Below are 23,105 nucleotides of genomic sequence, written 5' to 3' on the forward strand. Positions count from 1 at the left end.
GAAAATGTTTATATTCTTGGTGGGGGTTAGCAAAGGCCTCTAACAATACATGTATAAACAAACTAGAAGGAAAATAATGGAGCATTGTTAGCCAAAACAGCATTTCTAATTAATAGAGGAATAAATATTTATTGATGAGAAGACTTGCTTTAAGATGGCAATTCTACCCAACACAATTTAATCAAAAATTACAGTAGACTTTTCCACAGAATTTGACAAGTTGATCTAAAATTCATAGGAAAATTCAAAGGTCCAGGATAGTTAACATTACTTGAAGAAAATACTTGGAAAGATTTGTTACAGACATCAGATGTAACAAATTAAGAGCAATTAAAACAATATGATATTAGCACAGAGAAAACTAGATTGACAGAATAAAATGGATCAAGTGCAGTAACAGATTTTGATAAATGATATGCATGATTTTACCAATCAATAGAGACACAATCACCTAAACAATAGAAGTTAGAACAATTAGTTGTCCAAATGTTACATTATACCATTCCCAAAAATCAACTTCAGATGCATTGAAGACCTACATGTTAAACAAAGTTTTAAAATTTTCAGAGTAAAAGATAACATAGCTTTAGGACTTAGTAGTAAATAAGACACTAAAGAAAATGTTAATATATTTACCTTAAAATAAGAAAAAATCAACTAATGACAAAATACAATGATAGATAAACTGTGCACTGAAAGAAGATTCAATACAAATAAAATAAGTGCTTGGTATACAGAATATATAAAGATTTACTGAATATCAATAAGTAATTAGGATCCATTTTTGTAATGCATTAAATTAAGCAGCAGAATAAACTACAGTAGTTAAAATGAATCAACTAGAGCCCCATCTATCAACATGAATAAATCTCAAAAACATAATTTTGGATAAAAAATAGCAAAGTCATATGATATAGCATATAACTTTAAAATAAGCAAAATAACTATGTATTATGGATAAACATCTATAATTATCATATAGAATCATGAATTAAAATTATAAACACCACACTGAAGCTTAGCAACTACCTCTAATGGGTGGGAGGGGCTGGGAACAGTTATCTACAATGAGAGATTCTGATATATCCACTATTTTTTCTTTAACACTTTCTATCTAAAATTATGTGTACATATGTTATATTTATAAATATCAAATCATATAGATAATGGATTTGGAGTGTATTTGGCCTTCTTTTTAAATGAATGTCCTTGAAATCTCTTTAGGAGTATATCATTCACAAAGTAGAATATATATTGCCATTTTTGTGTGTTATTTCCTATCAGATTGGCAATAAATTGGAAAATTTGTAATATCTATGTTGGGTGCTCATATTCTACTGTTAGTAGTAAGTAAAAACTGGTGCAAATTTTCTTAAAAGAAATCATTTATATTCATGAAATTTTAAATTTCAAAAACGCTTTAATAATTTTATCTCTAGAAATCTGTCTTAAGGACCAATACAACAAATACAAAGAAATGCACACATAGCAATGTTTGCTATGGGATGTCTATAAAAGACCAAAAAGGAACTTTTAATTACTAAACAGTGGTTCCAGAATTGAGAGTCAAAAGCTGTTTCCTTCCAGTTATATGAATATGATACACCCACATGGAGGAATACTACACACCCACTACACATGCACCCATGGACACCGGAAAATGTTCATCATAACATATTATTAGTTGGGAAAAGTTTATGAAGCAGTAAATGTAAACTTGTATTCACTAAGTTTCTTCAGATTGTAAGCAGAAACTGATTCTGATTGGCATAAGCAGAAAGATAGAAGAAAGAGGCAAGGGAGATCTCGAAAGACACTGTATCATTTCATGGAACTGAAGAAACAATAAAACTAAGAATGAAAAAGAAAAGAGAACTTCAGGAATCTGAGCTGAAAACAATTTCCAATTTGGGGGTCAGGGGTATTAGTCTAGATTTATCTAGACTGGGTCAGATTTCTACACCACAACCCAGTAGCTTTAGCTCATCAAATACATAAAGGAGGAGGAGAGAGAGTGATGACCAATTGTCCCCAGGCTCAGGCACTGTACTAAGCAAATGCTTTTATCAAATCCTTTGACTTGTCTATGTTCCCACTGGTGCCCAGTGTTTTCAAAATCCTCCTACCCTTTCTGCCTAGAAGAGTGCATGGCACATAATGGGAATCCCATATGGGAAGACCCTACTCTGATTACTGGGATGTTCCAAAGTTAGAAAATTGTTTTGCATATACCCAGGAAGTACGACCCCATTTTTTAAATACGGTGGGTTTAAGTGTGGATATAGCACACGGGGATGGAATAGTGAATGAAGATCACTTTCTTTTTATGCTTTTTCTGGTTGCTTCCCCCCATCCCCACTGCAATGGACATACATTATTTTTATTCTTTTTTCAAAGCAATTTTCTTTGGGGGGAAAAAAAACTGTCACTTTAGAATTTGCTAAAGTATTTTATGAGGCCTTGGATGAAACTGACAGAGGATGCAAAGCTTTCATCTAATCCTCTTAAGAAAGGGAGGCCAACCCACCGCTCCTCCTAGATGTCTTCCGCTTTCCCTTCCCTGTCACTCACCCAAATTCGTTCCCAAAGAAAAGGTGATTATCCTTCAGGGTATACCATAAAAATAAGGACCACAGACTCAAAGCCTCCCCAAAGACAGAACCTTTTCAGCTGTCAACTCCGAGATTATCATCTGGTGATTGAACGCTTTGCACAATTAAGGACATTTGAATCTGTCTTTCTCTGCTCAACTGATTCATAGAGGACAGATCTTGTTGCCGTTTCCCTCTCCCTCCCCGTTACTGCTGCTTCTCCCTTATCCCCCCTTTCTTTGTAGGCATAGATGATTACAGGAGAAAGAAATGCAGATCTTTTCAAATCACTATGGTACCTCTCTCCCTTTCCCTCTGCCTTCTACAAGAATATTCTTCCCACAAACATTAAGATCTCCATGAGACCGAACCACTGAGGCTCTGCCATCAGAATGCCCTGAGTTTGGATCTTGGCTTCACTTCTACTACTTGCAAGAGTAACTGAGGCAGAAGGGTATGAAAGCTTTTATCTCACACACAAAAATTGTAATTAATATGTCTATTTTGCCTTTAAAGTATTAATAAATAAAGGGAATTCACTCCCCTTTGTATCCCCAAGGCTAGCACAGAGCCTGGTGATGGTGATTATGAGGAAGAGGAAGAGAGAGAGTGATGACCAACTGTCAGCAGCTAAGCAAATGCTTCCATCAAATCCTTTGACTTGTCTATGTCCCCAATGGTGCCCAGTGTTTTCAAAACCCTCCCACCCTTTCTGCCTAGAAGAGTGCCTGGCACATAATGGGAATCCCATAATTGTCTGTAGAATGAATGTCTGCAACCAACCAGCTGTACATCCTTATGTTTCACCAACATCTCCTCTCAGGCCAAAGCACTCTTGCCAACAGAAACAAAGGCAGAGAGAAGTCAAACATTAACAGTGAGCCACTAAAGAAACAGCCTTAAAGCTCTTCAGTCGCTCCCCCCATTCAAGTCAATGGTACAATGTCACTCTGTGTTCCATATTCAGTCCCTACTCCGTTTCCAACCAAATGAGAAGAAAATAGAAAGTCTGTGGGTATAAGAGGAACAGTAACCAGAAAGATCCAATGAACTAAGGCGAGCTACGCAACCAGTCTATTCACCACCATGGAGCACAGTCTTGCCAAGGATGAGACACCATTACAGCTTGCCTCTGGAATGTCCCCAAAGGCTCATGCCTTCAAAGGCTAGGTTTCCAATGCAGCAGTGTTCAGAGTTGGGGCCTTGGGAGGTGACTGAGTCATTAGGGCTCTGGCCTCATGATTGCATTAGTCCACTATGGATTCAGAGCTTCATGGGCAGTGGGTGGTGGTGGAAACTTGAGGAGGCAGGGCCTAGAGGGAAGAAGTAGGTCACTGGGGGCATGCCCTTGAAGGGTATATTTTGTGCTTGGTCCCCTCTTTCTGCTTCCCGGCTACCAGGAGACAAGCAGCCTTGCTCCACCTCTGCTCTCCACCATGATGTTCTACCTCATCTCAGGCCCAAAGTGATGGGGTCAAACAACCATGGACTGAGACCTCTGAAACCATGAGCCAAAATAAAGCTTCCCTCCTTTAAGTTGATTCACCTCAGATATTTTGTCACCGTGATAGAAAGCTCCCTAACACCGACGCCTTTCAAAACGGAGATGGGAACTTACAACCTGGGGATCTCATGTGTGATCTCAAAAGCCAGTGAAGGACTTGCTTTGTTGGGAAGAACTCCCAAGAGTAAGCAGTGAGCACCTGTTCAGAGCCTCCCAGATGTGTGAGTCCTCAAAGGCACCTTTGTCACACAGAGGGGGTTAGTAGCCACCACGGGCATCAGTGACACCTTTACTTGTCTCTCAGGAACAACGAATAGAAAGGAACGGCTTGGCGTCCCCAGTGAGGCAATTCTGTCATTCCTGAATGTGTGCAGACTGCTCAAGGATGTTGAGTCAGGATATAGGCCGTGTTTTATTTCAGAACCACTTTTCCTTTTACTGATGATGAAAACAAAACAAAAATAAAGATCAGAGAAAGTGATCGAAATCTTGCTGGTTTGCTTTACAGAAAAGAAACAAAATCAAGGGAGCTGTGTAGAATTAAATGCTGCTAATGAAATTTAGGATCAAGAGTAACAGAAGACGCAAGTCCTGCATCCCATTCATCAGGATGGTATCTCTTTATCACGAACAGATCCCAACCCTGGCACTTCCTTCTCAGGTCTGTGCCAGTGTCACCTGGACTCCCAACTCAAAGCATCATCTTCTAAAATAAGGATTGTTTTAGCCACAAAAGACAGCTTTTTCACCACTGTGATCAGAAGACCTGACAAGACCAGTTTGGGAAGAGGAGTACTCTGATGCTCATGGTTTCCTTCCATAGCACTTGGCCTGAGGTGAGGCAGAACATCATGGCAGAAGAGTGGGGTGGAAGAAAGCAGCACAGAATGTGGTAATCAGGAAACAGAGGGAGCTCTGAACACCAGGGACAAAATACATGCTCCAAAGGCATGCCCTCGGTGACCTACCTCCTCCAGTCACACCCCATATGCCTACAGTCACCACCCAGTTAATCCATTCAAGTGAATTAGTGCGGTGATTAAGTCAAGGCTCACATAACCAAATAATTTCATTTCTAAACTTTCTTGTATTGTCTTACACATGAGCTTTTGGGGAACAGCTCATATCTAAACCATAACAAGAATAAAATGCTTAATCAAAGATGGCCCAAGGGGTACCTGGTGGTTCTGAAAAGGAGTTCCACAGCTCCATTCTGCAGCATGGTGGAAAAACCACAGGGCACCAAGAGTTGTGTGCAGGGGCTGGAACTTACCTCAGACACAAAATTTAAGGAGACTCCAAAATACTCGGCCATCAAGATAAATTCATTAATATCTGATGCAATATTCTTAAAAATCAAAATGAATTACAAAAAAAGAAAAAGTCCATGAGGAGGGGTCAGAAATGTAGCCCAGTGGTAGAGTGCTCATCAGATCCCTAGAACTACAAAAATAAATGAATAAATAAAATAAATCCAGAGAAGCAAAACATCAACATTTTAAATTAAGACAGGATCAACAGTATTGATTTTCCTTTCACCTCAGGTGCCAGTACAGCTTAATACACTGCTGTCACTGACCCTGTCTTCCTCTAAAACTCAGGTATTCTGTTCACCATAAATTATTTGTGCATTTCAGTTTTGTTACTCTTGCCCTAAAATACAATTTATCTTGGTTTCTGAGATTTGGGGTACTCCATAAAGTTTGGGGCCCAAGGCTCTCCTCAGTCCTCTTCGCCTGGTCCTCCTCTCCATGGTCCCTCCTCTCTCAATGGCTTTTCCTTTGACACCCCTAACTCATTTACATTCTCCCTAGACTCTTCTGTCCTTCTTTGAGTCTGTGCAGAGAGAAGGCACCAGAAGCCGGCCTCTCCGGATGGTCCAAGCCACACTTCCATTTGCAATCCTTCCTGGGCTCATTGCTTATGATTTTTGGTGTAATTTTATCTGCCAATTACTTGTTGCCCTAATACCATCTTCATCTGGACCCCTCACTATACTTATAGCAGGAGGACCTGAGCACACCTATGCCAATGGTATTCTTCCTTTTCTGGAGGAATCAACTCCTAGTGATCTCCTAGCTGTAATTTCATCAGGCTGGAATAACTTGACACCTCCATTGTCTGAAACAGAGGCCACTTGTCTTCTAAACCTCAGGGTTGGGGTTGTCACAGACTCCATCCTCTGGTCTCCTCTTAGAGGACTGTGACCACCTGTAACTGAGATAGACACTCAGTCCATAAGCAGCAGGCAAGGAGGGAAACCCAGAGGTCGGAGTGAGTGAGCTCCACAGGCCAGGCACTCTGAGCTGACCAAATCTCTCTTCCACCTGCAGGAGCCCCTGGAGGCAGGACAGAACTCTGGACAAGAGGCTGATGAGCACTGAGGAAACCTTAAAGCCCTGAAAACTCCTGTGCCTCCTGTACAACTGTCAAGCAGGACATTGGCTCTTGAGTGACAGTCCCTGGGATTGTCATGGGAAGCCTCAGAACACTGTGGTACACTACAGGGAGCATCAAGTGATGTGTATGGAAACCTGGGGCCAAATACAACCCTGCCCCTTAGCAGCTATGTAACCTCAGCCTTTTAGGTGGCTTAATCCCCATGGTTAATAACTGTTCTATTTCAGAGGGCAGCTAAGACAAAATGAGTTATCATTGTGGAAATGTTTGAAAACTCGACAGCACCAAATGTATACATAAAGTTTTTATACTTATCTAATCAAAAGTGATTAATAGACATTTTTCAATATGAAATACCAAGGCAAGAGATCTGCCTTCTAAATATACAAGGCAGTGTAGGCCACAGTCTTGAGAGGACTCATGCTGTGACAGCAGACAGTGCGGGAAGCGCAGGGGTACAAGGGCTCAGCTCCCTGTTGCTTACACACTTGTGTTTGGTAGGGCCACATTCCCGCTCCAGCCTGAGTAGGCAGAGGTCTGAGCAAAGTGGCACATGAAGCGTTATAATCCAGACACCGTGGAGGAGCCCTGGAGTGCGGTCTTGAGGGTAGCCAAGAAGGCAAGCAACAGGATCAGGGTGGAACCAACATGTCTCCAGATTCCATCCCTGAAGAACAGAAGGGGTCCAAGCATACTCTGCATGGAGAACAGGAGGTACAGTGAGGAGTAGTTCAGTGAGGAGTGTATGACCAGAAAGTCCCCATGGCAGGGAAGTGTGACACCAAGGAGCATATAAATCTGCAGAGCACATGGCCAAGTATCATGGACACTTGGATTTTATTTTGGGGCTTCCCAGCCATTAAATTCCATTCCTATATTTGCAGCACACCCCCTGTGCATCTAAGTAGAAAGTCGAACCTTCCTCCTAATAGAGGAAGAATACTTGGGGGTGGGGAGCCAAATAGTCACTCCCCCAGCCTCCCACACAGCTAGACTCAGGCAAGGAGCAGAGACCCATGTGTCCTGGGCTCTGAATCAGACCTTAGGACACACACAAAGAAGCAGCCACTGGCAGCATGGCAGCAGCCTTGAATTTCAGGGGCAGGGATGTCCAGTGCCCTGGGCTGGCAGCAGAAGTGGTACCAACAAAGGTGCCCAGTGTCTAGGGACAGAAAAAGCAGTTGCTGTGGCCTCACCAGGATGTTCTTGGTATGTTCTTTGGGTTGGAGTTCAGTTGATGTTTGGTCTCCTATTCAAGCCTAATTTCCAAACTTGACCTTATGGCCTTCTGTTACGGGCTGAATATATGTATATCCCCCAAAATCCACATGTTGACGCCTAATCCCCAATGTGATGGAATTTGAAGGTAGGGCCTCTGGGAGCAAATTAGGTTTAGGGTAGGAGGATATGAAGGAGTCCTAAAGGCTGACTGTGATTTGTCCTTTCCATTATAAGGTATTAAGAGAGTAAAAACTTAACCCAACTATTGTGCTTAGAGACAAGGCCTTTGGGAAGTAATTATGATCAGAGAATGTTCTAGTTAGGTTTTTCATCACTGTAGCCAAACTAGCCAACAAGAACAACTTAGAGAAGGAAAAGTTTATTTGGGTTTGTGGTTTTAGAGGTCTCTGGAACCAGATTTTTAGCCTCTACTGCTTTAGTGCAGCAGCATAGCCCAGTCACCTGTCAGTGGCTCATTTTCAGGTTCTTGGCTCATGAATTTGAAGAATGAAATTCAGACAAGGAAGAGTGAGCATAAAAGAGTAAGGTTTATTCAAGTGAGAAGAAAAAAGCCAGAACTCCCACAGGGTGAAAGGGGACCTCCTAGGGGTTGCCACTTAAGTGTCCTAGTCTAGGGATTTATATAGCTACTAGGTAGGGGCATTGATCAATATCTACGCTAGTCAGGTCTTAGAAGAATACCAAGGCTATTGGTCAAAATTTGTGCTAAACAGGTATTGGGAAATTATCAAGGCTGTTGGTCTGGCTCACGATCTTCTAATTGACTGTGTCCTTGTAGGTCTTGAAATTAAACTTTCCTGTTGTAACCTCTGTTTAGGTCTGCCCCCAGTTCCATTTTCCCACTCAGAGACAAATTATTTCCAAGGAGTGAGCTTTATATTTGAAAAGAGCCTTATTGGGGCCCATTACCCTGACTGCCTGACCATCCTATTCTATCTTATTCACCAGTCCATAGATGGCCAACTCCATTTGCCAACTCCATTGCCCTGGGCCTAAGGAGAAAGGTGCTCAGCTCATGGCGGGATCAGAAAGCAGAGTTGAGGGGAAGGACCACAGGGAAGATTCACCTTCCAGGGCACAATTCCAGTGACCCACCTCCTCCAGCCATGCCCTGCCTTCCTATGGTTACCACCCAGTCAGTCCATTCAGACTAGGATGGGCTGATTAGATTACAACTCACATCACTGAATCATTTCATCTCTGAATATTCCTGCATTAACAGGGACTTTGGAGGGATACCTTATATCCAAACCATAACAGAGAAGGTCATCATGGTGGAACCCCCATTATTGAATCCTGGGGGCTTTTGTGAGAAGAGGAAAAGAGGTTGAAACATATTTGCCTACACTTTCTCTCACTAAGTGATGCCCTGAACTGCCTTGGGACTCTGCCAGCAAGAGGTCATCATCCAGATGCAGCCCCTAAATCTTGGATTAAAACTACCAAATAATCCTTCTTTCTTTAAAATCTACCTAGTCTGCAGTAATATATTATTAGCAATAGAAAACACTAAGCAGACTAAGACAGGGTGGGACCTACATGTTGAAAATAGCACTTTACAGAAAGAAGAAAAGCAAGATTCATTCTCTCTCTCTCCCTCCCCTCCCACCCCACACCATGCACACTGCAAGACCATGTGAGTACACAGTGAGAAGGCAGCTGCCTCCAAGACAAGAAACACCTCATCAGAAATCAGATCAAGAAATAAGTGTCTGTTATTTAAACACATAGTTTATGATGTTTTATTATAGCAGTCCAAACTGACAAAGACACCTTCCTAGGGTTTCCTTGCCCTATTTAATCTCCATCGAATAAATCTCCTTACTCAATCTTCTCACTCTTTCCATAGGCAGAGGTTAGATCTGTGGTTTACCTTGAAGAAGTTTGCATGACATACCTAGTCAAAGAAGTTCCCCACATCCACATTCTTGATCCCTGACCATGGCTTTGGGCAGTCCTGGGCCTTGATTCTCAGTACAGCTCCTTGGCTGAGGTATGGAACTGAAGCACAGATGCAAGAAATGTGCCCAACTGCTCCAGTCACATGATCAAGATGAAAATCTCTCTACAATAGGTATTTGTTTCACATCCGAAGTTTAAAGAAATTAAGTGTTTTTGGATTTGTGTTTTGATGGCCTTGATCTCAGTAAAATAGTTCTCTTGCATGGTGAATTTGGCCATGAACTGAATAATTTTTAAAACTTAAAATGTGTTTCTGGCACATGCTAACTTGAGGTAAACCAATGAGGACCTGCCTTGCTAATTCAGAAGTGTCACAATCTTGAATTAAGCAAATACAGAAAACTTCTAGCCATGGAACAGAAAGAAGGTTCAACACAAAGTGTCTGACCACAAGCCAGCCAGCTCCTCAGTGCTGAGCCTACTCCCTGTCCTAGTTCTGGGTGACACACTCTGGTTCAGGTGAGCACTACTCTCCATCCTCAGCCCAGAAAGGAGGCAGGTGGCATCTACACCACCTCAACCCCAACACACAGTGTAGACTGATGGAAACAGCAGGATTTTTTATGAGATAACATTCAAAATCAGTGAACAGTCCCAGAAGTCTGAACCTGGAGACAATAGTGTGTCAGTAAATACTCAACAATCAGCTATCAAAGGAAAAAAAAAATGCATGTACAATTGAGCTTCCCCAACCTGAAAGTCCAAAATCCAAAATGTCCCAGAATCTAAAATTTTGTGAGCACTGACAGGATGCCACAAGTGGAACTTGTGCCACAAGTGGTACTTCTTTGACTTGGTATATCTTATGTGATGGGTCACAGTCAAAAGGCACTAAAAATATTGAACACAGTTACCTTCAGCCTGTGTGCATAAAGTGCATATGAAACATAAATGAATTTTATGCTCACACTTGGGTTCCATTCCCCAAGATATTTCATCACATATATGCATGTATTCCAAAATCTAAAGAATCTAAAATCTGAAACACTTCTGCTCCCAAGCATTTCAAAAAGGGATGCTCAAGCTAAGTATGAATATGTGAGGATGTTTTAAATTTACCAACATAAAGATATGTGACACAATTTACAGATAATAAGCTACTCAGTGGTCCTTCGTGAAGACCCATACTGTTCACTGATTCTCTCAGGGAGGTTTTTGTTGATTTTTGTTAAACCACAGATGCAATTTGATGATGATTTGACAAACAAAGTTGTATCTCAATCTCTTTTCCCAGTACATTTATTGTCACTACCTATGAGATCTACTTATAAACTTACTCTTATATAGACGACGTTGGTTGGACTGATTCCTCTTTCTGCTCAGTGGACACAACAGACTTCTAAGTTTAAACTGCCCTATACATTAGTCCCTTCATTTTCTTAAGCCTAGACAATCAGCAAAATGATGAATCAAGCACTTCTTTGTAGTATTTGCCAACTCTGTGGTGTAAATGCTCTTACCATGGCCAAGGTCAAACTAAACACAAGAGATTACCAACCATGGAGTTGAGAAAGATGTGCAGGAGAACATCATCACATCCTATTTTCACAAAACAGACGTTAAAAAGCTTCAAAATTGTACATAAAATAAACTAGCAAAGTAATGAGGCAGATATGTTTTGAGTATTCATTATCTTTACTTTTAGTAAATATATTTAATTGTACATTTATATATATATAAATGTCTGCATTTAACAACCAGCTCACAAAATTCCTAAAAGCTTAACAACGCTCACATGTTGGCGTGAGTTGACCTCAGCACACCAGTAGCAGGAGGAGACCTGGAGAGTCACATACATCTACTTCTCCATGTATACAAAACATCTGGAGGTGGGAGGTAGGAGGGTGAACACGTGGATCAGGCAATCAATCCAACTGCTCCACTGAGATGTCCCGAGCATTCACAAGTAGCTGCAGGTCTGAGAGTAAAGTCTGAGCTCTGTTGTGGTCCCGGTGTGACGCTCTCCAACTCCTCCCTGTCTTTATGGATTTGACCTATTTTCAGACCAAAAGAATGCTGATTGATTCTCCAGTTGCCAACTTTGGCCTCGGGTTGCAGGGACCTCACTCCATCCCCACAGTCAGACACATCCCTGGCTTTGACAGCATTTCCCAGAACTCTGCAGGTCTGGAAAGAATGACACAGCTGGGGATCATTTAGAAGACAATTAAGGCTAATGAGCTGACTCAGCAAAAGCAGCAAAAAAGGCAGGAAATGGCTCTGGCTGGAGGATAGCTTTCCCGTGGTAGCTGGTAGAGACCAGTTGGAAAGTAAAATGGGAGATCCAATTTAGTAGCAAAAATTAGGATTTGCTTAACCAGGCCTTGATCTTGGCTGAATTACAGGGTGTGTGTCCAGTGAGGCTGTGGGAACCATGAATGTCTGTGGATAGCAATTTGACCTGACATCTCGCAGATTTAAATGCACATTGTCTGTGACCGGACCCTCAAGGATATTCCCCGAAGCATTGTTTGTATGAGTGACCCTGAATTAGAAGCAAACTCAAAGTCTATTAATAGGTGGCTTGCTAAACTTTTAAATAACAATACTATAAATCCCGACAATAAAACCACTAAAGAGACTGTGGCAGCTCTTTGTTACTGCTGTTGAATAATCCCAAAGGTACACTATTATGTGAAAAAGGCAAGGCAAAGAACACTGTGTCGTAGGCTCCCATCTGTGTACTTTAAATCATATATTTTGTAGTTAAATGTGCGTGAAATGTCTTTGGAAGGAGACACCAAGAAACTGGTTAGAGTTTGCCTCTAAAGAAGAGAACTGACAGAGGACAAGAGTGGAGAAGGACTCACTTATCAGTCTGTCTCTTCAAAACTTCTTTAGTTGGGGGTCAGGCACAGCCTGGTGGTTCACTCCTGTAATCCCAGTGGCTCAGGAGGCTGAAGCAGGAGCACGGCAAGCTCAAAGCCAGCCTCAACAACTTACTGAGCCCCTAAGCAACATAGTAAGATCCTGTCTCAAAATTTAAAAAAATAAACAAATATAAAGGGCTAGGAGTGTGGCTCAGTGGTAAAGTGCCCTTGGATGGTTCAATCCCTGGTACCAAAGGGGGGAAAAACTGCTTAATTTTGTATATGTTATCGCCTTTTATTAATAAAATTAAAAAGTGTGTGTACTTTTTAAAAAGACAATAGTTGATATACTTCTGAGGTTACTATCCAAAGTGTTGAGCTTTCTCTAGTTTTTCTATAATCAGATTTTAAATAAGCTCCCCTACTCCAGTTTGGCTGGAACTGATTGGTATTAGCACTGAAACTTCAGTGTCCTGGGAAGCCCTCTAGTCTTGGCAAACTGGGATGGCTGGTGAACATTAAATAATGACTCTGCTTTAAAGGAAATAAGAAAATAATTTATTCTAAACCAAATATGAGTGACCACGACCCCAGAACACAGATTTTAAGTTACCCTGAATGAATGCGGAAGAGGTTATGTGAACTTTTATAGACACAGAAAAAGGAAAGTCATAAATCAACGTATTTACCAATGACGTTGGTGGCAGCATCAGGCAGGTGGGGAATGTGGGGGAAATCTCCTCTGCACGTTGCAGATGTTATCTTCTAGCATTCTTAGCTTTAGGGTTGGTGGAGGCTAGAAATCTGCTCAGCTTTGTAATGCATTCTGAGAAGTTTATTACAAGGATGTTAGGTCAGATACAAAAGTTAAGGTACTTGGCTATTAAAGGACCTAAAATAGCCCAAGATAATTTTGTTCTTTGCTACAACATTCCATCTCTCCACTATCACAATGTTCTGGTCAGCCAAGGTCAAGTCTGCAGGTCTTTAATATACAAGTGGTTTCTTCAGAGAACTTGGGTTAACAGCACCATCACATAGCCAGGTATGAAGTAATAAGAAACACATATTGGTCTCTGCCCCCAGTTTCTAACACAGACCTCCTAAAACTCTTGGAATTTCCTGAGTGACAGTGTCATCAGATGAGTTTCCAGAGAGGGGGTCCTCAACTCAGGACAAGGGGAATCCTTGGCATATGTAATGGAAAACAGTTTCAACCATGCCAGTCAGAGACACAGACAGGCTTTTGTTGTTGTTTTGTTTAGAAAAGCAGAGGCACATTCAAGGGAGAATCACAGATCAAGAGAGAGAGATCTTTTAGAGTAAAGCAAAGAGCGCACCTTCAAGGGAGAATTCCGTGTTAACCTGTGTATAAGACAGTGCCTAGGGGCTGGGCTAGAGGCGAAGTCAGGATGGAGTTCTGTGATTTTGCACCAGCTTATAACACTTGTGCATTGCCTCTGCATCGTGTTGCATTTTGCAGGCAAAATCCAATGATGAGTAGGCATCATCCAATCCAAGGCCTGGGCTGGGTTGCCCATGAGTTGCTCATTTTGCATTTCAAAGGTTCATGTGCACTTCTGTTTGGAGACTCATTCTTTTTCTCTTTTTCTTTTTCCCCCCCGAATTCCTAGCTCAGCAGGAGCATCTTTTGTTCTAATGAGAAGGCTCCTGGTGGGTCTTAGATGGTCAGTGCTCACAAGGAAAACCAAGTCATGATTAGAAGCTTAGAACTTTCAACCTGATCCCTCATTCTGCACAGAGAGGAGAAGGGCTGAAAATGGTCCTAATAGTTGGCTTAGTCAGCTTTCTGTTACTGTTACAAAGTTTCTGAGAGAATCAATTTAAAAGGATTTCAGAAGTTTCAGTTCAGGGTCACTTAGCCCTGTTCCTTTGGGCCTGTGGTGGCACCGTACATTGTGGTGACTGCACATGGTAGAAGAAGACTTATTTGCCTAATGGCACCAGGAAGCAAAAAGAAAGAGGAAGGGGCCAGGGTCTCAACATCACCTTCAAGGGCCTGTCCCCAGTGACCTAACTTCTTCCCACTGGGCTTACCTCTGAAAGGTTCTGTGACCTCTGGGTAGCTGTATGGGCAGCCACTAAGCCCTTAGCATGTGGGCCTTTGGGGGACATTTAAGCCCTGAACCACAGCAATAATCAGTCATGCCCATGTGATGAATCCCTGAATGACCCAGGCATGGTGGCACATGCCTATAATCCTAGCAACTTGGGAAGCTGAGGCAGGGGGATCACAAGCTCTAGTCCAACCTCAACAACACAGCAAGACCATGTCTAAAAACTTAAAAAGAAAAAAAAAATGTTAAGGGCTGGGATTGTACCTAACTGGTAGAGTACCCCTTGGATAAATCCCCAGTACCACAAAAAATCAAAATTAAAAATCCCTGAAAAATTAGGTTCTGAGATTTTGCAGGTTGTTAAGCTCCTAACTCAGGACCTTTCCAGACTTGACCCTATGTATCTCTTTATCTGGATGTATCTGAATTCAGTATTGCCATGAGTGTTTCTTCCTTATTTTGCTGCAAACATGTACACATACACATGTAGCTATGTATTTTTTTCTTCCCTCTCTTAGTCCCTTATCATGTAACATAAGATGGATTAACTTTATATCATGGTATTTACATATTGGTAATTTTATATCATAGTATTCAAGTCCCAAGGCATCAAAGAAAAACACCTCTCAAGGACTTTACCTCCTCTTCTGGGGAAGGGGTTAGTACACAGGAGAGTTCACTCTAGGTGGGTGAAATGGTGACCGTGATACTGTATTTGGGGATTAAGTATGGTTTAAGGAGCTGTGTATGGATGCCAAGTTCACAAGGGATGGCTGTGAGGGGTCATTTCGTATACCAACGTGGTGGGCCAGGAGGCGCCCAGATGAAAACACTGTGCCTGGGTGTGTCTATGTGGTGCTTCTGGAGGAGATTATCATTTGAACACGTGGACTGAATAAAGCAGAGGGCTCTCCCCAGGATGAGTAGGCATCATCCAATCCACCAGGACTGAACAGAATATAAGGTAGAAGGAGGAGTTTGCTGCCGTTCCTTCTTTCTGCCTGCCTAAGCTGGGACATGCACCTTCTCCTGCCCTTGGACTGCAGTTTACACCATCGGCTCTCCTGGTTTTCAGGCCTTCCACTTGGACTTAATTATACCACTGGTTCTCCTGGGTCTCCAGCTTACGAACAGCAGATGTGGGACTTTGAGGCCTCCATATTCAAACAAGCCAGTTATTCATAATAAATTCTCTCTGTATATTTTCTTTTCTTTTGGTTCTGTTTCTCGGAAGAACCCCAATACAGTTGGTACACTGTTTTCTTCCCCCAAGCCCATGTAGTGCCCTCAGGTGAGCTCCCCGTGGTCTCCCTCTGATGGGCTCCTTCTCCTGGTCTTCCACTATGGATTCCCACTGGCTAAACTCACTCAGAAGTCAAAGGGTAGAGAGCTCTTGGCTGTCATCCAAACAGGTCAGAAAGAAAAACTACAGTGTGGGAGGAGGTGGCAATGGAAGATGTCCTGAGGTCTCCCAATCTAAAGAATTCTCTGTTTGAGGACTTGGGATCAATATCAGTGAGCAGGGACTGACACCCAGGTTCTAGTTCAACTCTTCCACAATGTGTTTCTTCAGTCTATCCTTTCACTTCTCTGGGCCTCGGTTTTCTCATTTGTAAATGAAGGGGGTGTCATGGATTATCCATCACTGTCTTTGGGAAATTTCTACCCAAGAAGCTACCTGTTCTATTTCAGGGTCCATTTGAAAGTTGTTTTCTCTTAAACCAGCATTTCTCAACATAGGGAATCAGTTCTCAATATTAATGAGGTTCTGATTCAGGACACCTAGGGCAGGAATTCTTAAACCAGACCTTGAAGCCCCTGTCTTAAAGGACAAAGCTGCATCATAGTATAAGAATCTTCAAGTTCATTTTCTCTTTAATGAAAACAAGCTGTTATTCTGTAATGGTTCTTTTTAAAACAACAATAAGAGTTTTGAGGCACCCAATTCATTTAATGCCTTGCAGCATGGAACTACTTGCTAAGTAGTAAAATTGCATTTCAAAACATGATCAAACATCAACCTAATCAGCCAGGTGTTAGGCTCTCAATCATAAGCCTCAAAACACATAATCAAGTATCAGTAAGCAGGTGTTTTAAGTGAAGATTGAGATAAACAGATGCCTTTGTGGTTATTTTGGAGGTTTTGCAACATTAAAATGGAGTACCTCACACTCAAGCAAGCTGACTTCAGAAGCTCCTCTGCTGAATAAAGCCAAGCAATAATTAGCCCAGGAGATTTTAACTGGATTACAGTTAAAGCCTTTGGTCATAGGAAATAGTGTTTCATTTCCTTTACTCCCGCCATCTTTAAGGTCTTTGAAAAAAAGAAAAAAAAATCACTGGAACACATTTCACTCTTTCAGACTGAGGACTTTGATTCCGTTAGAGAAAATCGCCACAGTGCCAGACGCCCATCCCACCTGTCTCTCCAATGTGACAAAATACAACCTGGAAATTCTGAAGAAAAATTAAAGTTCCACTCTAGAAGTTACTTTGTGTTTTACCACACTTCAAAATGGCTTCTCAGCAGCCCCATAACTAGTCCCATTAAAATCACTGAAGATGGGGGGGGGGCAATTAAGGCAACTATTCTCAATAGAAAGGCTCTTTTTAAGAGCCAATGTTACTTAGGTTTATTAGAGTTTACCCTTGTTATTTATTTTAGCAAATGCTGAGAAAGCATCCCTGCTTCACATCACAGTTAATGAATTTCTACTAATTCCCCTTGATTGTGATGAGCAGGTTAGCTTTGAGAGGATTTCTTACACTGCACTTTCTGTTTCTCTGCCCCTTCCCTTGGCTTTGTATTACCACCGCCATAGTAGTTTTAGTTCTTATAATTTTATCTCCCACAGTTAAAGGAGCTATTATAGCATTTAGTCACACATGATACCGACCAAACAGATTCTCAATGCCTTTGCCATCCTGTAGATTCAGAATTATGGTGACACCAAAAAGTTTCAATCCTGGCTATCAGTGTACTCCTCTGAAACAAAAATCAAGAGACTCTAACCAGGTCTGGACAAATCAGGGGTTCTGAGGCTATGGGTTCTACAGCTGAATAAGCCTAAATGAATTCATCTTTCACTCCCACCAATCCCTGAAACCTGTTGGCAATTGCAGAACCACATTAGAAACTTCTCTTTTATATCATCTTCCTCTTTTCAGTCATGAGATTCAGCTGGGAGCTAGTTAGTGTGTAAATGGGGCTTTTGTGATTCAGGGCCTGTAGTTTGAGTCTACTTTCAAAGAAAAAAAGTTTCCTCTCTAAACCAGCAAGACTAGCCATTTGGGGGCTATTCTGACAGGAAGAAGAGCATCATGGCGGAAGGGCCCAGCAGAGGAGTGTCATTCACCTTACGACAGCCAGATGAAAATACACGCAGAGAATACACACATATAAACATCTGAGCTACTTCAGGTTTGTAATGTTTCTGTCAGCATCTTCAATGCTGTGACCAAAGACCTGGCAAGAACAATTTTAGAGGAGGGAAAATTTATTTGGGGGATGCATATTTTTGGAAGTCTTAGTCCATAGATGGCAAGCTCCATTCCTCAGGGCTCAAAGTGAGGCAGAACATCATGACAGAAAAGTGTAGTAGAGGAAGGTGGCTCAGGCCATGCAATCAGGAATGGCAGAGAGAGAGAGAGAGAGAGAGAGAGAGAGAGAGACACTCCACTTGCCAGTACAAAGTATAAACCCCAAAACCATACCCCCAGGGACCCACCTCCTCCAGCCACACTGTACCCACCTTCAGTAAGTCAGGGGGTTGGTTCATTGATTGGGTTAAGGCTCTCATAAACCAATCATTTCTCCTCTAAAGTTGGCATTGATTGTCTCACACATGAGCTTCTGGGGGATTCCTCACATACAAACTATAACATCATTATTAGAAAAACAGAAATTTGAATGAATCTGAATTCATACTGTTAGAAGAAAAATCGAGAACAGTTAAACTTATCAAAGTTTACTTGAGGGGGAAAAAAAAAGAATTCTAGATCAGGGCAGCATTCCAGACCAAAGATGGTTCAGAACTCCACAGTTCACCACAGGTGTAGGTTATATTTATAGCTGAAGAAAAGGAGTGACATACAGATAGAATCTGATGGGCAGCAATTGGCATTTACCTCATGTGATCATATTTTTGACAATTTTCAGCCTTTGATTGGCTGGAAGTTCAACTGCTCCAATTAGTTGAGACTTAGTTGCTTGGTTACAGGAGTATACTCAGGTTAAAATTTGTTTACCCATCAAGCTAGGTTACAGTTCACAGTGTGTGGAGACTACATTAGGCCCAACTTTATCACTCAAGAATAGACCGTTTTAGGTCACACTTAACTTCCATTTTACAATATGTAAACATATACACCATTTAGAATACATACATACAAAAAGTCTATATATACAAATATCTGTACATATTTTACAAGTGTTTAGTAAGTTTAAATAGATGTCTCACTTTTTCAAAAAAGCAGGAGTATAAGAAGATGCAAATTATTTGTTTATATAGGTAAATTCCTTATCCGATACTGCTTTTTTATCATTTTTTTAAAATTTTGCCTAGTGAGCTATAGAATAGTCCACAGTTGCTTCCTTTCTCAGTCTTTTGCTGATTTTTAAGTATTTTTAAATTTTTTTAAGTTGTTGATAGCCCTTTACTTTATTTATTTATATGCTGTGCCAACATATAAACCCAGTGCCTCACACATGCCAGGAAGTGCGCTACCTCTGAGCTCCATCCTTAGCCCCTGATTTTTAAGTATTTTTTAGTGTTTAATCAACACATGGTAGTTGTACCTGTCTAGGGATTATAGTGTGACATTTCAATACTTGGATGCAATGTGTAATGATTAAATCAGGGTACCTGAACATCTATTAACTCAGACATTTATCATTTCTTCGTGCTGGGAATGTTCAACATCCTCTCTACTAGCTATCTGGAAACATTCCATTTATTGTTGTCAACCATCATTATCCCCCTGTGCTGTAAACGTTAGAAGTTATTCTTCTTCTCCAACGGCACCCCTGTTCTCATTAAGCATCCTCTCTCCATCCTTCCCTCCCCCAGCTATTTTGGTTTATCTTGCATATCTTACATAAATCAAAACTGTTTTGTGTCTTCTGCTGCTTCTGTGTTATCCAAAGATTTATAAAAGTGTTGGCTTCTACTAAAGAAGTGGCTCTGTGACACGTATTTGTGCATCGGGAAATGGTGGGAGCTGAGGGCATGTTATTTACTTAACATTGTCAAATACTAAGATATTTCATTTTCCTTCTAATTGCATATATTGTGATGACAAGACATGAAGAGTCAGGGATGGGAGTGTAGCTCAGTGGTAGAGCACTTGCCTAGCACATGCAAGATCCTAGGTTTGAGGACCAGGAATGAAAAAAACCTAAAGATATGAAGAGACAATGAGAGAAATTCTAAACCGATGATTTTGACATAGGAAATATATTTCATTCATAATTTTGTTAATTCCACCTTTTCCAAATGCCAATATGTAATTTATTTTATCATATTTATAAATATGACACTATGTCAAAAAATAGTCAATAAAGAAAGGTGAAAAAATACCAACTAAAAATCCCCATTATCCTACCCACTGGAGCTGATAACATTGAAGGATTTTGTGTAAGCTTTGGGAACTTTTTCTAAACTCTTATAACCATATGCTAACATACTATTTTATTTATTTTATTTTTAAAAAATAAGATCATATTATATGGACCATTCTACAACATAGTCATATTGTTTTGTTACTTGTTATGGCCCTCAGTTCATTTAAGCATCTTATGGAGAAACATTTGAGTTATTTTCAAGTTTCTATTGTTACTAACAACAGTTGCTTTGCACATTTTGTACCTGATCTTTGAACAGTTGCCTCATTATTTATGTAGATAAAATAGTTAACAGTAGTCTTCCTTGATCAAGGAAAAGCATGTTTAAATTTTGATGGTATCAAATGATACTCCAAGAAGATTGTGCCAGTTTACCCTCCCCCACCCTCTCCAGCAATGGACGTCACTGATCTTTTATGTTTTGTTTTGTTTGCTGAAGATCAAACCCAGAGTCTTATTTGTGCTGGGAACTGAGTTACACCACCAGTCCTTTAGCTTTTAATTTCTACCACTCTGATAACTCAAAAAAATGGACTCATCTCAATGAGCATTTCTTTATAATCAAGAAGACAGAACTTCCAGTCTGCTGACTGTCCATTTTAACTTCTAGTACACACTTATTCCTGTCTCATTCATTTTTCTGGGGGACTGATTGCATCATCTACCAATTTATAAACTTTCTTTAGACAGAAGCAATATTAATTTTGTGATCAAGATGAAGTTTTCCCAGCTTTGTTCTTTTTTATTTATTTTTATTTTATTTTACCTACAAGAGGCTTAGCTTTTCAGTTAGTCAAGTATATCCATCTTTTTTCCTCATGATTTCTGCTTTTCAGATGATGCTATACAAGACTCTCACCACCCTATGATTATAAAAAGAGTCATCCATATTTTCTTCTAGCACTTCTATAATTTCACTTCTGTACTTGTTACTTCGTGGAGTATATATTTTGGCAAAAAAAAAGTGAAATAAAAATCCACTAGAATCATACTCTACATACTATTTCACAATCATTTTTTCATATAATACATTGTGACCATATTTCCATGTTAACAGATATTTTTCTATAATATTACTTTGTACTGGATCCATAATTTATTTAATAATCCCCTATTATCGGATAATTGGATTGTTTGCAACCATTTCAGACAGCACTGTGGTAAACATAACAGCAGCTGAACTCTCATCTCATTCAAGCGCTTGATCTTCTCCAAAACCCAGACCTTGATTAATCTTCTCATCACAGTGAACTATCTCTCATCCTCTTGCTCAAACCAAATCTTAGATATAGTCTTTGATTTCTCACTACCTCTTGGGCTCTACTTATTGCAGTCTTACATCCATTCTCCTGCTGTCCCACACCAAGGCACTGCCTTTCTGGCCAGGACAACTGCAGTAGCCTCCCTATTCCTACTCTAGCCCACTAATCCAGTCTCCAGACAGCACAGAGCACCACTGTAGGATGGAGATCAAATCAACTCCCTTCCCTGCTTAGAACCGGCAAGTGGCTTCCATTGCACTCAGGAAGTAAAGCACAAGAGCCCTCATCAAGTCCTCCAAGGCCTGGGCACCTAGCCCCTGCCAACCTCTCCAACTCCTGTTCACCATTCATTCCCTCTCACACCAGTTGCCAGGCTGTGACCTCCTTTCTGTTCCTTAAATGGACCTCTGCCCAATAGGTGCTAGTAGCACCTCCCCTATGTGACAACCAAAAATGTCTTAAGACATGGCCAAATGTCACCTGCGGTGTAAGATTACCCCAGACTGAGAATGTTGAGGCCTTGGCACAAGATCTGCCCTGTACTGGAATGTTCTACCTGCTGAATTTTTACACAAGTGTTCTCTTCTTATATTCAAGACTCAGATCAAATATCCCCCCCACCCCACCCCCGACAAGACCTTTTTCCAAACTAAATAAGCTCCACACCCATCACCAGTGACCCTCTGTCATATCACTCTGCTCTGTTTTCCCAACTGCTCTTGTTTCTGTTTGGAGTAACCTTGTCCAGTTATTGGTTTACTTGCTGTTTATCCCCCCTCCTAGCATGTCAGCTTCTGGCCAAAAGCAGCACCTGGCATGAATAAACAGATGTTTAGAAATATATGTTGGCTGAAGAAAATGCATTTTCAAAAATGGAGACCAAAGATCTCTTTGTTGTTAAATCTAATGGATATATAAAAGTTCCTTTGTTAAACCTCTCCAACATTTGGCCCCCTTTCGGTGCAGTGCTGGGGGTGTATGCTAGGCAAGGGCTTTGCCACGGAGCTACATCCCCAGCCCAGCCTGCTCTTTCTCTGAGTCATCACTTGCCTTGCTTCTGTGAGCCTGGGTTATCCTGGCTGATCCCCACACCTTAGGCCCTCCTTTCCAGCTCCTCTCCAGAGCTCTGCTTCCTTGGCCTGTCCCCACTGCACTGCCCTTCAGGAAGTCCCATCCTAGTCCCTCTTCTAACCCCTCATCATACAGCATGGTGACTTTGGCAACGCTTCTTCATCTACCATCTATTTTCTCGTGACTCCCAAATCTGTATCTTTACTCAGATGCTAGTGGCCCCTGGGTTGACCATGGGCTCCTCCAGTTCAACAGCTCCAATCCAAACTCATCACTTCTACCAACTCGGAGCCACATCCTCAGCAACCTCTCTGTGAATGGCTAATCTTATGTGCCAACTTGACTGTGGCACATTTGTCCAGTACTTTGTTTTTCAAAGGGTCGTCCCTATACCAGCAGCATCAGTACCTCCTGGAAGTTGCTGGAAATCGAGAGCCTCGGGCTCCTGCCAAGCCCTGTTGACATGGGTGCATGTCAGCATTTGAGAAACACTAGGGAGATCCAGAAGACCAAGTCACTGACTGTCAAGCTTGGCTGTCTGTTGAATCTGCAGGAGCTGAAA

Source organism: Marmota marmota, unplaced genomic scaffold (assembly GCF_001458135.2).
Source record: "Marmota marmota marmota unplaced genomic scaffold, marMar, whole genome shotgun sequence".
Classification (NCBI taxonomy): domain Eukaryota; kingdom Metazoa; phylum Chordata; class Mammalia; order Rodentia; family Sciuridae; genus Marmota; species Marmota marmota.